Below are 6,408 nucleotides of genomic sequence, written 5' to 3' on the forward strand. Positions count from 1 at the left end.
TTAACGAAAAAGTATGCACATATATGAGTGGAAGAGCGCAGTTCAAACCCATGCTGTTCAAGGTCAACTGTACCGTCTGTATTCACCTCTTAAATAACTCAGAAGTTTACCTCTTAAATAGCTCAGTGAGTCGTAGGTACACTCATGCTAATTTAACACCTAGCTGTTCTTTTCAATAATCAATAGTTATAACATGGCTTTTAAAAACTTATTTAAAGAATGATATCAGGAAGAATGAGGGCTAATCTGTGGAGAGGGTCGTCAGGAAAGCTGATAGTTCAAGGTTGGAGGAAATCAAAAAGTAGTGGGAGTTCAACATGGTTGTGGGAACATTTACATGCTATTCGTAGATGGTGCGATTACATTCCAACGGCTAATGAATTACAATGACAGATGAATAAGTAATTATAATTCCAAAATCAACGGAGATAGTATTTAAGCTAATTAAAAACCCCAATGCCACACGTCTGTGTATCTACTAGGATCCCTTTTGCTGCAACAATGAATCCCAATTCAAATGCTTAAACAGGAAGGAAATTTATTCTCCAGCCTGACTGGAAGTCCAGAGGAGAGGTAGGTTCTTGGGTCAGATGCTCAACGTCATTGTCAAGGACCCAGATTGTCTCTCTGTCTACTTTGCCCTTCTTAGCAGCCAGTCTGGCTCCTACAGTCCCAGGATGGTTGCCAAAGGTATGTTAACTAACTGGAATTTAAGTAAAAACTTTTTTAAAAAATCACAAAAAGCCCCAAAACAAGAGTGTAGCCAGACCTAAGAAATCACTGGATCTGGGAAATAAAAATCCACAGAGAACCTAAGTAGGACTGTCTCTCTCTTTTTCTTTTTTCTTTCCTTCTTTCTTTCTTTCTTTCTTTCTTTTTTTTTTTTTTTTTTTTGAGATATAACTGTTTTGTTGAGATATAATTGACATGCAGCATGGTGTAAGTTTAAGGTGGACAGCATAAGGACTTGACTTACATATGTTGTAAAAGGATTGCTGTCACAAGCCTAGTTAATATCCATCATCCCATAGACACACACACACACACACACACACACACACACACAGGAAAAGAAAAAATGTCTTATCCTTGTGATGAGAACCTTTAGGATTTACTCTCCTACCAACTCTCCTATGTACTGCACAGCAATGTTAGAGATGGTCACCATGTTGTACATCACACCCCCAGTACCTACTTATCTTGTAACTGGAATTTTGTACCCCCCTTCATGTGATTCGCCCACCCCTTACTTTTGGTAACCACCAATCTGATCTCTTTTTCTGTGAGGTTTTTTTTTTTCCCCCTGAGGTTCCATATATGAGTGAGATCATACAATATTGGACTTTCTCTGCCTGACTCATTTCACTTAGCATAGCGCCCTCAAGCTCCATCCATGTTGTTGCAAATTAGAAGAGTTACTTCTTTTTTATGGCTGACTAATATTCCACTGTGTATATATACCACATCACCTGCATCCATTCATCTGTTGATGGACGCTGATGTTCTTTTCACGTCTTGGCTACTGTAAATGCTGCAATGAACATGGGGACGCAGATGTCTTTTCAACATACTGATTTCATCTCCTTCAGATATATATCCTGAAGTAGAATTCCTGGATCATATGGTAGTTCTATTTTTAATTTTCTAGAGAACCTCCACACTGCTTTCCATAGTGGTTGTAGCAATTTATATCCCCACCAATAGTGCACAAGGATTCCTTTTCCTCCACAGGCTCACCAGATCTGTTATCTCTTCTCTTTGATGATGGCACTTCTAACAGGTGTGAGGTGATACCCTGTGGTTTTGATTAACATTTCTCCAATGCTTAGTGATGATGAGCACCTTTTCATGCACCTGTTGGCCATTTGTGTATATTTTTTTGAAAAAAAAAATGTTTGTGAATGCAAGCTGGTGCAGCCGCTCTGGAAAACAGTATGGGGTTTCCTCAAAAAACTGAAAATAGAACTACCCTATGACCCAGCAACTGCATTACTAGGCATTTATCCACAGGATACAGGTGTGCTGTTTCGAAGGGACACATGCACCCCCTTGTTTATAGCAGCACTATCAACAATAGCCTAAGTATGGAAAGAGCCCAAATGCCCATCGATGGAGGAATGGATAAAGAAGATGTGGTATATATATATATATATATATATATACACACACATATATATATATATATATATATATATATATACACAATGGAGTATTACTCAGCAATCAAAAAGAATGAAATCTTGCCATTTGCAACTACATGTATGGAACTGGAGGGTATTATGCTAAGTGAAATTAGTCAGTCAGAGAAAGACAAATATCATATGACTTCACTCATATGAGGAATTTAAGATAAAAAACAGATGAACAGAAGGGAAAGGAAACAGAAATAATATAAAAACAGGGAGGGGGACCAAACAGAAGAAACTCGTAAAAACTCAGGAGCACAAACTGAGGGTTACTGGATGGGTTATGGGGGGGAGGGGTAATGGGCTAAATGGGTAAGGGGCACTAAGGAATCTACTCCTGAAATCATTGTTGCACTATATGATAACTAATTTGGATGTAAATTTGAAAAAATTAAAAATTAAATTAAAAAAAATTTTTTTAAAAGAAAAAATTGCCTGTTTAGGTCCTTTTCCCATTTTGAAATAGGATTGGTTGGGTTTTTTGCTATTGAGTTGTATGAATTCTTTATATATTTAGATATTAACTCCTTATTAGATATATGGTTTGCAAATATATTGTCCCATTCAGTAAGTTGTCTTGGTAGGACTGTCTCTTGATTTGGCTTCTCTCCATGAGTCTACTTCTTTCTTCATTTTGTGGACCAATTCTCTCTCTTCTCCTGTCTGCTGGGTCCACAGCAAAAAAAAAAAAAAAAAAAAAAAAAAAAAAAGTACCCATTTATAGCCATTCCTAGAGAACTCATTTCCATTCTTATCCCCACTCTCCATCTCCTGTGCCTCCCTCTCATTTCTTAATTTCCTCCAAATTCCTTGGTTAGGGTCTTGGACTAGCGCATCTTGGATCAGAAGCCTACCGTTGGTCCAATCAACTATGGCTAGAGGGTTGGAGTCATGTTCCACAAAACTTGACAATAGGCTTTGATTGTCATTGATGAAAGGAAGGGGAGTCCATGTAAGAAATTAAAGATGTTGGGGCACCTGGGTGGCTCAGTGGCTCAGGTCATGATCTCCTGGTTCTTGAGTTCGAGCCCTGCATTGGGCTCCATGCTGGCAGTGTGGAGCCTGCTTGGGATTCTCTCCCTCCCTCTCTCTGCCCCTCCTCTCCCCTCATCTCACTAAGTTAATTCAAAAAAAGAAATTAAGGACTTTGTTGTGTAATGTGCAGCTATTCTCAAAGGTGACGTGGATCAGAACATGAGAATGGAAAACTTTTTATCATAAAAAATTTCAACACATGCAGAATCAGAGCCATTAATATAATGAACCTTACCATCACCCAACTAAGGATGTTTACTCACATAAGCACAATGCCATCACCACACCTAACAAAATCAACAATTTCCTTGGTATCATCTACCATCCCATCAATATTTAAATTGCCCCAATGGCAGGAAACTTCTTTGTGTTTGTTTTTTTTTTCAAACCAGGATCTAAACAAGATCCTCATGTTACCTTGGTTGTATGCCTCAGCAACCTCTTTTAACCTAGAGCTGTCCCCACCCCACTCCCTGACTCCATTTTTATGACATTAACCTATGAAGAAACAATGTTAGTTGTTCCTGCCGAATGTCCCACATACTGGATTTTATCTGTTTGCGTCTTCATTATGGGCTCATAAATAGAATTTCATTCTAAGGGCTTGATTTACTGCAAGGTCAACATTTTTTGAAAGTACATGTCACTAGTGGTGCTGCATGCTTCCTGATGCCTCAAGTTCATGGCCATTCAATGTCTAGTGTCCCACTCTTAGTTACTCTAAGACTGACCAGGGGGTTCAGGTGGTGACAGTTTGATTTCTCCCTTGTAAATGTCATTATCAAACTTTTGCCTAAAATGCTTACCCATTGACTACCTTTGCCTGAATTATTTATTTCATTAGGTACTACAAAATGGATGTGAGAAGATCCAACCAGGGGGCAAGTGCATATGTAACTTCCCTAGGTATTGCCAGATTCTCTTCTGCTGGAATTGTAACCATTCTTAAAATTTTGTGTGTGTGTTTATTTATTCTTGAGAGAGAAGGGGAGAGAGCAGGAGGAGACAGGGGAGGGGCAGAGAGAGAGAGGGAGACACAGAATCTAAAGCAGGCTCCAGGCTCTGAGCCATCAGCACAGAGCCCGATGCAGGGCTCGAACCCGTGAACCATGAGATCATGACCTGAGCCAAAGTTGGACATTTACCTGACTGAGCCACCCAAACTCCCCATTGTAACCATTTTTTATTCCAATCAGCAATGTAGGAGATATTATCATATCTCACGCCAGCATGTTTTCAAAGTTTTGGTTTTCATTGATATGATAGACAAGAGGTGTCACCTCAGTAAGGATTTAATTTGCATTTCCCTTATGATGAGTGAGCATGAGGGCAACTGGGTTTTGAAAACAAACAAACAAACAAACAAACAAACAAACAAACAAAAAAGGCAAGAAAGCCCCAGTGATGATGATGATTTGAAGCACACACTAACTTATTGCCTCTCCTTTTGGTCAAAAAATATCTTCCCATCAAGCTTGGTAACCGGTTTCCTCTTTCCCCAAGGAAAAATTCTCTCCTCACCTGTCATAATTCTCAGGAAATTCAATAGCATATGGCCCTACGCCACATAAGAAAAAAAAATGGGGATTTGAAAGCATAACTCTCTGATAACAAGTTTCTTGATGAATGTCACTCCATTACACCAACAGCAGAGCAGTGTGATTTCCAAGGAAGCACAAAAATTTGTTACAAGGAAGCTTAATGTATGACAGGTTTCCACGAGTAGGTGGACTGCTTAAGCATAGCAGCAAGATGAAATAATCATCTGCTTAAGAAGGGATTAAGAGAAGTAAGGATGACTCATGAGCACATAGTTCTTTTTTTTTTTAAGTTTATTTATTTATTTTGAGGGAGACAGAGACAGAGCAAGTCGGGGAGGGGCAGAGAGAGAGAGAGAGAGAGAGAGAATCCCAAGCAAGTTCCACACTCTCAGTGCAGAGCCAGACACAGGACTCAAACCCACGAACTGTAAGATCATGACCTGAGCTGAAATCAAGAGGTGGATGCTTAACCAGCTGAGCCACCCAGGCGCCCCTTATTTTCATAGATACACACTCGGGATGTGTGGCGAGTCCTATATACAGAAAGAAATTCACATATAGTTTATACCAACTGACATTGTACCACAGTAATTGTGGGAGATAAGTAAATGTGACCCAATTTAAAATGGTGGATTACAGATTGGCTCACATGGCTTATTCTGTCTGAAATTAATTAATTAATTAATAATATGTCGACAGGTTGGTTGTTCATAAAGGCCTTAGAGGAAACAGGGAGATGTTGTTCAGAGGGTACAGACTTCCAGTTATAAGTTGAATAAGTTCTGGGGAGTTTAATGTACATAGTGATAGCTCTACTGTATTACATACTTGAAAGTTGCTAAGAGAGTGGATCTTAAATGTTCTCACCACAAAAAACAAACGGTAATTAGGTGGCAAGATGAAGGTGTTTGCTTATGGTACAGTGGGAATCATTCTGCAATGTAGAAAGATAGCAAATCAATGCATTATACACCCTAAATTTACACAATGTTATATGTCAATTATATCTTAAAGCTGGGCGGGGGTAAGGCCATAGAAATTACTCTTAAGGCTAAATCTGACTCTCAGATGGCGGAAGTCCCCCTTCCCAAGAATATCAGCTGATCAAGGCAGAAAAGGCTCAGGAAGAGAGAGAAAGAAAGAGAAGGAAAGAAAGAAAAGGAAGGAAAGAAAGAAGGAAGGAAAGAAAGAAGGAAGGAAAGACGAGAAAAAAGGAAGGAAGGCAGGCAGAGAAAGCAAGAGAAAGTAAAAGGGTTTTCTCATCAATACCAGCAGACTAAAGAGGGCTCAGTGTCTCCGGATGGATAGACTTTTCTTGGTCTTTCTTCGTGGGGACACATCACTGCTGTCCTCCAGGACAGGAACTTCAAAGGACCCAAAGATATTCTAACCAAGCCTGCCATACTCCTTTCTTGTACCTGGAGAACTATTCCTGAACGATTTTGCATACCCAGATATCTCTCCCACCTGCACCAGCTCCTTCCAAAAAGCACACTGCTGGAAGATGTTAACAGTGGCCTTTGTTCATCAACGGCCGGGAGCCTGAGCACCTGTTATGAGCTTAGCGTAGCACAGTGGTGGGCAGCTCCAGCCAGAAATGGGCAAGGGTCGCAGCCAAAGGTAGCGGTGTGCTCCCTGGAAGGAAC

The sequence above is a fragment of the Felis catus genome, chromosome F1 (assembly GCF_018350175.1).
Source record: "Felis catus isolate Fca126 chromosome F1, F.catus_Fca126_mat1.0, whole genome shotgun sequence".
In the NCBI taxonomy this organism is placed as follows: domain Eukaryota; kingdom Metazoa; phylum Chordata; class Mammalia; order Carnivora; family Felidae; genus Felis; species Felis catus.